Genomic DNA, 8,256 nt, shown 5'->3' on the forward strand with positions numbered 1-8,256 from the left:
ATTTGTAAAAGAGACTTTCCTTGTTCCACTTCACATTTGTTGCTCCCTTGACAAAGATTAGATGATCATATATTTGAGGTTGTGTATAGGGATATTCCACCTATTCCACTGGTCTGCGACTGCCTTTTTTCCAGAACCATGCTGTTTTAATTGTTACCTCTTTGTAGTAAAGCGGTAAGGATGGGGGGGGGGGGGGTAATGCCTCCCATCATCTTTTTCTCAGGAATTGTTTTAGCTATCCATGGGCGTTTGTTGTTCCATATGAATTTCAGGATTGCTTGATCCATTTCTTTGAAAAATTTCATGGGTATCTTTATAGGGATAGTGTTGAATCTGTATAATGCTTTGGGGAGTATTGAAGCTACAGGTATCTTCAAAGATGACACACAACTGACCAACCAAGTGGAAACAGAGATAAACAAATGGGACTACATTAAACTAAGAAGCTTCTGCACCGCAAAAGATACAGTGACCAAAATACAAAGACAATCTACAGAATGGGAAAGGAGATTCACTCAATACCCATACATTAAGGGGTTGATATCAAGGGTATATATAGCACCGGTTTAACTCTACAAGAAGAAAACATCCAACCCCATCAGAAAATGGGCCGAAGAAATGAAAAGAAACTTTTCTAAGGAAGAGATACAAATTGCAAAAAGGCACAGGAAAAAATGCTCTGCATCACTCATCATCAGGGAGATGCAAATCAAAACAACTATGAGATACCACCTCACACCACAGAGACTGGCACACATCCAAAAGAACAAAAACAACCACTCTTGGAAAGTATGTGGGGAGAAAGGGACCCTTCTACACTGCTGGTGGGAATGCCGACTGGTTCAGCCCTTTTGGAAAACAATACGGATGCTTCTCAAAAAATTAGAAATTGAGCTTCCATTTGATCCTGCAATAACACTTCTGGGAATATATCCTGGAGAAACAAAAAACTATAGTCAAAATGACGTCTACATTTATATGTTCATCAAGGCACTGTTTACAATAGCTAGAATCTGGAAAAAACCCAAGTGCCCGAGAACAGATGACTGATTAAAGAAACTTTGGTACATTTATACAATGGAATACTACGTAGCTGTTAGAAAAGATGAAGTCATGAACTTTGCATATAAGTGGATCAACATGGAAAGTATCATGCTAAGTTAAATGAGTCAGAAAGAGAGGGACAGACATAGAAAGATTGCACTTATCTGTGGAATATAAAATAACAGAGTAGGAGACTAACACCCAGGAATAGTAGTATAGAATACAAGGAGGTTGACTCCATGGCTTGGAAGCTGGCCTCACATGCTGTGGGGAAAGGCAGCCTGGATAGAGAAGGGAACACCAAGTAAAATGTGGTTGGAGATCCCGTGCGGAAAGGGAGATGTGTGCAGAAAGTAGACTAGAGACTGAACATGATGGCCACTCAATACCCCTATCGCAAACCACAACACCCAAAAGGAGAGAGAGAACAAAATGGAATACCCTGCCACAGAGGCGGAGTGGGGTTGGGGGGAGGGACAGGATGGGAGGGTGGGAGGGATACTGGGTTCAGTGGTGGTGGAGAATGAACACTGGTGGAGGGATGTTCTCGAATATTGTATGAGGGAAACACAAGCAGGAAGATGGGTAAATTTGTAACTGTACCCTCAAGGTGACTCACTAATTTAAAAAATAAATAAATTTAATTAAAAAAACAAAAATAAATAAAGATAGGAGAAAAATAAATAAAAAAAAATAAAATCTCAGGTCTAGGATGAATAGAGACAGTACTGAGACCACTCAAGAAATTCGATGATCAACGGGATTATGATGATGATGATGATGATGATGATGATTTAAGGAATACAGTTTTTTTAGACATTCTGTTAGGTACAAATGATAGCATACCATGCTCTTAAGTTTCATTTCCATAATGTTTAATGATGTTCAAGATCTGTGTATTTGTGTGTGTGTATGTGTTACAGAGAAAGAGAGAGAGAGCGAAGGCAGGCTGGAGTTGGAGAGGGAAGACTTGCCATTTGTGTCACTTCTGTGAGGTGTCTGTCCATTTTCTGAGTGAATAATTTGTATTCTTATTGTTGCATTTTTAGTTCTTTTTATATTCCAGCTATGTATTTTTTCTCAGAAACATAATAGCAAATACTTTTTCAATTTTGTCATTTTTATTTAAAATATAATTAGCTGTGCCCTGGGATGGCTCAGTGCCAAAAGCTCTTGAATTAAAAGCAGAAGACAAGTTTGCTTCTCAGAGCCACACACAAGCCCTGAGCACTGTCTTGGTGGCTGCCTTTTCCTCTGCCCAGCACATCTGTCACATTGCAAACAAAATTCACAAGCCCCAGTGAGCACCACAACTAAGCTATGTCACCCTGGTCATTTTCCAACAACAGAACAACAAAGGGAAGAGAAAGGAAAATAGAAAGGAAAAGATAAAATATAGAAACTATTGGGCATGCTATGAAATTGATTATTAATCAGTTATTAGATTGTTAATCAATTAATAGATTATTAATCTATGAAATAACAAATCTAATTTATGCTTGTGAATTTGGGGAAGAAATATAAGAATGCCTAAAGGTCTCATAGAATTTCAGGGTGAGAAACAAGGAAAAAGAGCAACTTACGGGTATAAACACAAATTTAATCTATTTATGGCTCAAGGACTAAAAACATCAGGAAACTATGGAAACTTGTTCTCCATCCCATTTTTGCAACTTAAATAACTTCAGGGTTTGGCTCTTTTATTCATTGAAATGTATGCCCTAGATATGATTTCACATTGCTTCTGTTAGGTACAAAGAATACCTTAGTCTAGAGAAAAAGAGCTCCAAAATTTTTCTATGATACACTGCAAATATTACTCGTTCTAATTATTTCTGATTTTATGTGTTTTAGCACTAAATGTAAGCCATTTTTCATCAGCTATGATCAGCTATGATTAGATTTTATTCATTTATTTTTTAAGTTTTTATTTTATTGAATCACCGTGAAAAAAAATACAAAGCTTTCAGATTTGAGTCTCAGTCATATTAAACCTCCTTTCCTTCACCAGTGCATATGTTCCACCTCCAAGAACCCCAATATACCCCCCTCCCACCCACTCCCCACGTAAGTAGCAAATGATCTTCACTTTATTCTCTCTATACTTTGAATACATTCAATATTTCAATAGAGAACTCACTATTATTGTTTGGAATTTTCCCCCAACAATCAGGCCCGCTGAAAGGGCATCATTTAATAATTTCTTTCCATTGCTGAGAATGAAGATTCTATGAGTCTTCTGTAAGAAGCCACTCTGGGTGCTAAAATGGGTTAGAAGACCTCTTGGATCATACATAGTCTTTAGGAGCAGAGGGTCCGTTTCTCGTGTCACAGCTCCAGATATGATTAGATTTTAATATGTCCTACTGTCTAACTTATGAATTGAATGCAAATTAGTTTAAAATTTATAACAAATACTCAAGACAGAAATCAAATTAAACATATCAAAATGTTACTTTAAAGCAAAGCTGATTGTAAAAAGATCTGTAAAATAAATATTAGGTCTCCCAGAGTCCAGAAGAAATAAACTTTCCCTTTTATATGGAGAATCCATGCATCATGAGATTATCAGACAAAATACTTAGTGTACTTTCATGGTTGTTTTTGCCAATTTAATATCCCCTTCACAAAAATGGTTAGAGTAAAACCACTTATAAAATAAAATATAGTTCTTTAGAAATAAAGTGTATATATATATAGCTTACATAAATTATAAAGTTGAGAAATAGCATGAACTCATGTGCTTTAACTTATATTTTATTTTCAAGGATAAATGGATTTTATTTACATGAATAAATGGATACTAGACAGGTTTAACACTTTAGTGCCAGAATTAGTTTTTGTTTTAGTTTTAGTTTGGGGGCCATGCTCTGCAGTGCTCAAGGCTTACTCTCGACACTATGCTCAAAGATCATTCCTGCCAGGGCCCAGGGGATCATATGTGGTGGTAGGGATTGAACTTGAGTCAAGCAGATGCAAACCAAGTGCCTTCTCCACTGTATGATCTGTCCAATCCCAGTGAATAATTTTAGAGTTTGTGTACATATCTAAAAAATTTATCAGGATGGAAATAGGAGCATGTTTTAAGTTATTGACATAGCTAGAACACCCAGGTATGATATTGTAAAAGTGTCCAAACAAAATAGTTGAAGTTCATGGCAACTTCAGAATATATATAGAATAGGAATGTTTAAAAGTAATAGACATTCAATGAAACTGGAACTGGTCACCAGCAAGCTTGCTATCAGCACAGGTAACAATAGCGGGAACGTACCTAAAGCCATGAGAAAGATAATAATAGTCTGCCATCTAGAGGCAATGAGGACATTTTTAACAGGTTGATACAATAAATCTGAACAGAATTGTATTTCAAAGCAGGGAAAACCTTCCCTGCAACTTCACGTTCTGCATTTAAAAGGGTGGGAAGGTGATTTTTTTTTATTCTGAGAGAAGAGATAAAAAGAAAGACAATTGTGAGTTAGCTGCCAGGAATTCTCATACATGAAAGGCATAAAAAGGAAAGCTATTGCACGGCTAAGTGCCAAATTTTATGGGGATCGCTTTCTGTGTCAAGCAAATTTTGGTAAAAATGAAAACACCCAGAATCAGACATTCATGTGGAATTGAGTTTATAGATATACTTGATCTTGTTTGAGGTGAAAAAAAATGCAGATAGAATGCAGCCTGGATGAAAGCCACTGTGATGTGCATGCATTATTCTGCATTTTCATTTAAAATCGGCACGGGAAACCCTTGTCCTGAGACAGCTTCAGATAGGCACTCTCAAAAATGCTTTGAAGGTTTAATTTTATAAAATGCTGTGGTCTTTCTGGCACTATTTTTATTTTTAATTTCAAATAGCTAGGAAAATGGAACAACCCATTTTCACTCTCCTTATTCCTGTGTGTTCATCATTATTTCAGCTATTCAGATCAAAAAGTGAAAGATGTTGACGTTAAAATGTACTAAAATTTTAATTTAAGACACAATAGTTAGCAGGTATTTAAAGCTTATTTCGTCCTAACTCTTTTCTCACCCTAGAGCAGAATAAAATGTGTTCACACAAACTTGACAATTATACAGTGCCAAAACACTTTAGTATGGCACCATTCACAAAGACATTCTACCGTGGTGGTGCTTTTGCTGGAATTGCCACTCTCAGCAGTTAGATTAAATATTTAGCATATGAAGTTATAAACTTCAGGGGCCGGGATGTAATACAACAGATAAGGAGCTTGCCTTGCACTTGGCCAAACCTGGGTTCGATCCCCTGTACTCAGTATGGTGCCCCACAGAATTGATCCCTGACTACAGAGCCAGGAATAAGCTCTGAATACCACTAGGAGTGGCCAAAGTGAGAAAAAAAATGAGAAGCTATAACGCTTTAGATTAAATATGACCAAGAATTAAGAGAAAAAAATATTTGATTAACAAAAAAGCATGACTATTGAAAAGGAACATGAAGACACTGGATATCAAAAAAAGGTCTTATTTGTTTGGGGGTCACATCTTATGATGTTCAGAGTTTACTCCTGGGTCTGCACTCAGGAATTACTGCTGGCTTTTGCTCAGAATACTGTATGAGGTGACAGAGATCAAACCTGGGTCATTGCATGTGAGACAAGTGCCCTACTTGCTATACTATTTCTCTGGCTCCCGTGCAGCAACTTTTAAAAAGAAAATTTGCTCTGTGATATGCCCTATTAAGTAAATAAAAAGACAGACAAACTGGAGTGGAAGAAATATTTGCAAATATCTGACAAACAAAATAAGTTTCAAGAATACATTTATATACTTAATATTCAAAGACAAAAATCTTTCAATTTGTGAGCAATTAACATCTCACCCAAGAAGATTTATAGTTAACAAAATATGTTCATTAAAAAAAAAAGCTGTCAACACTCTTAGACATTGGGAAAATAAAAAGAAAAGCCAAAATTAAGGTTAGGCTGTGCATCTATCAAAATGATTAGAGATTTTTTTAAAAAAGTGACAACAATAAATGTGTGAGGATATGAAGAATTATCACTCACACTTTTCTGGAGTTAATATCAAATGGTATAGTCATTTGGTATAATATCTTGGCAGTTTCTTATAGGAGTCATCACACAGTTACTATAAAACTCAATCATTACTTGAGCATTTATTGTGGAAAATGAATATGTGCTCACATACTAAAACATGTGCATGTCCAAGAAATCTAATTTGAGATGGTAAAAAAATAAGGAACTATTCAAATATCTATTCATATATAAAGAGTTCCACAAACTGTTATATTTACACTAAGGTATACATTGAGCAATAAAAGAAAATTGACTATTAATGTGGGTGACTGATGAAGCTCAAGGAAACTGAGTAGAAAAAGAAACCCTAAATGTAATATACTGTTTGATTCCACTTATACAAAGTTAAAGAATCCTTTATAGAGACAGCACTGTTCTCTTAGGTATGGTAGGAATTTTAAGAATCCACACATGGGTCAGAGAAATCATACAATGGGTAAGATGTTTGCCTTGTTGACCCAGATTTGATCCCCAGTACCACATATGGTACTCAAGCACCTCCAGTGGTGAACCCTTGAGAACAAAGTCAGGAATAAGCCCTGAGAAATGCCAGGTGTGGCAGGAAGGAAGGAAGGAAGGAAGGAAGGAAGGAAGGAAGGAAGGAAGGAAGGAAGGAAGGAAGGAAGGAAGGAAGGAAGGAAGGAAGGAAGGAAGGAAGGAAGGAAGGAAGGAAGGAAGGAAGGAAGGAAGGGAAGGAGGGAGGGAGGGAGGGAGGGAGGGAGGAAGGAAGGAAGGAAGGAAGGAAGGAAGGAAGGAAGGAAGGAAGGAAGGAAGGAAGGAAGGAAGGGAGGGAGGGAGGGAGGGAGGGAGGAAGGGAGGGAGGGAGGGAGGAAGGAATGAAGGGAGGAAGGAATGGAGGGAAGGAGGGAGGGAGGAAGGGGGGAAGGAAGGGAGGAAAAGAAAGGAAGGAAGGAGGGAAGGAAGGGAGAGAGGAAAAGGAAGGAAGGAAGGAGGGAAGGAAGGGAGAGAGGAAAAGAAGGAAGGAAGGAAGGAAGGAAGGAAGGAAGGAAGGAAGGAAGGAAGGAAGGAAGGAAGGAAGGAAGGAAGGAAGGAAGGAAGGAAGGAAGGAAGGAAGGAAGGAAGGAAGGAGGGAGGGAAGAAAGGAGGGAGGGAAGGGAGAGAGGAAAAGGAAGGAAGGAAGGAAGGAAGGAAGGAAGGAAGGAAGGAAGGAAGGAAGGAAGGAAGGAAGGAAGGAAGGAAGGAAGGAAGGAAGGAAGGAAGGAAGGAAGGGAGGGAGGGAGGGAGGGAGGGAGGGAGGAAAAGGAAGAAAGGGAGAGAGGGAGAAGGATGGATACAGATACATATCTGCAAACACTGATAGACCTTGAACAATTTACTGTAGTTCTTTTGGTTTGCCCTTGAAGAGGAAAGAAAAAGAAAATCTCAGCACTTTCTGTCTCTATGGCAGTCAAAGAGAGAACATCTGCTCCCCTACCAAAGTTCTACGTCTGTGATAAAACTGCATAGAACTCAGAAAAACACACCCAGCTTGTACATACACACAAATTTTTGTAAAAATTATGAAATCAGAATCAGTGGGTTGTATCTTTGTCAATTTCTGTACCACTGTAGTTTCTGCTATAGGTAAGATTCTGCCATTGGAAGAAACTAGGTAAAAGTGCACATGAGCACGCTCTCTCTCTCTCTCTCTCTCTCTCTCTCTCTCTCTCTCCCTCTCTCTCTCTCTCTCTCTATGTATCTATCTATCTATCTCTCTCTGTCTCTCTCTCTCTCTGTCTGTCTCTCTTTCTGCCTTAGTTCTGACATTCACACATAAGAACAATAAAATATTGTATCTGAAGAAAACTCAGTTTTCTTATGAAATTTACGGGAGTGAAGTAAACTATATGTCACAATAACCCTGTATCACTACATCCCATTGATCATCGATATGCTCATGCGGGGGCACCAGTAACGCTTCTATTCGTCCCAGCCCTGAGATTTTAGCAGCCTCTCTTTACTCATTCTTCCCAGTGGTGCTGCATTGGAGGCTCTTTCAGGGTCAGGGGAATGAGACTCATCATTGTTACTGCATTTGGCATAATCAAAATATGCCACGGAGAGCTTGCCAGGCTCTGCCGTGCAGGCAGGATGCTCTCGGTACCTTACCAGGCTCTCCAAGAGAGAGAACTAGGCTATAAGAGGTCAC

General features: G+C 38.3%; 1 pseudogene; it reads left to right on the forward strand.

Annotated features, from left to right (window-relative positions):
• The first annotated feature begins 7,418 nt into the window (after nt 1–7,418).
• On the forward strand, nt 7,419–7,532 carry LOC129406657 (small nucleolar RNA SNORA31; annotated as a pseudogene).
• The last annotated feature ends 724 nt before the right edge of the window (nt 7,533–8,256 follow it).

The sequence above is a fragment of the Sorex araneus genome, chromosome 7 (assembly GCF_027595985.1).
Source record: "Sorex araneus isolate mSorAra2 chromosome 7, mSorAra2.pri, whole genome shotgun sequence".
In the NCBI taxonomy this organism is placed as follows: Eukaryota; Metazoa; Chordata; class Mammalia; order Eulipotyphla; family Soricidae; genus Sorex; species Sorex araneus.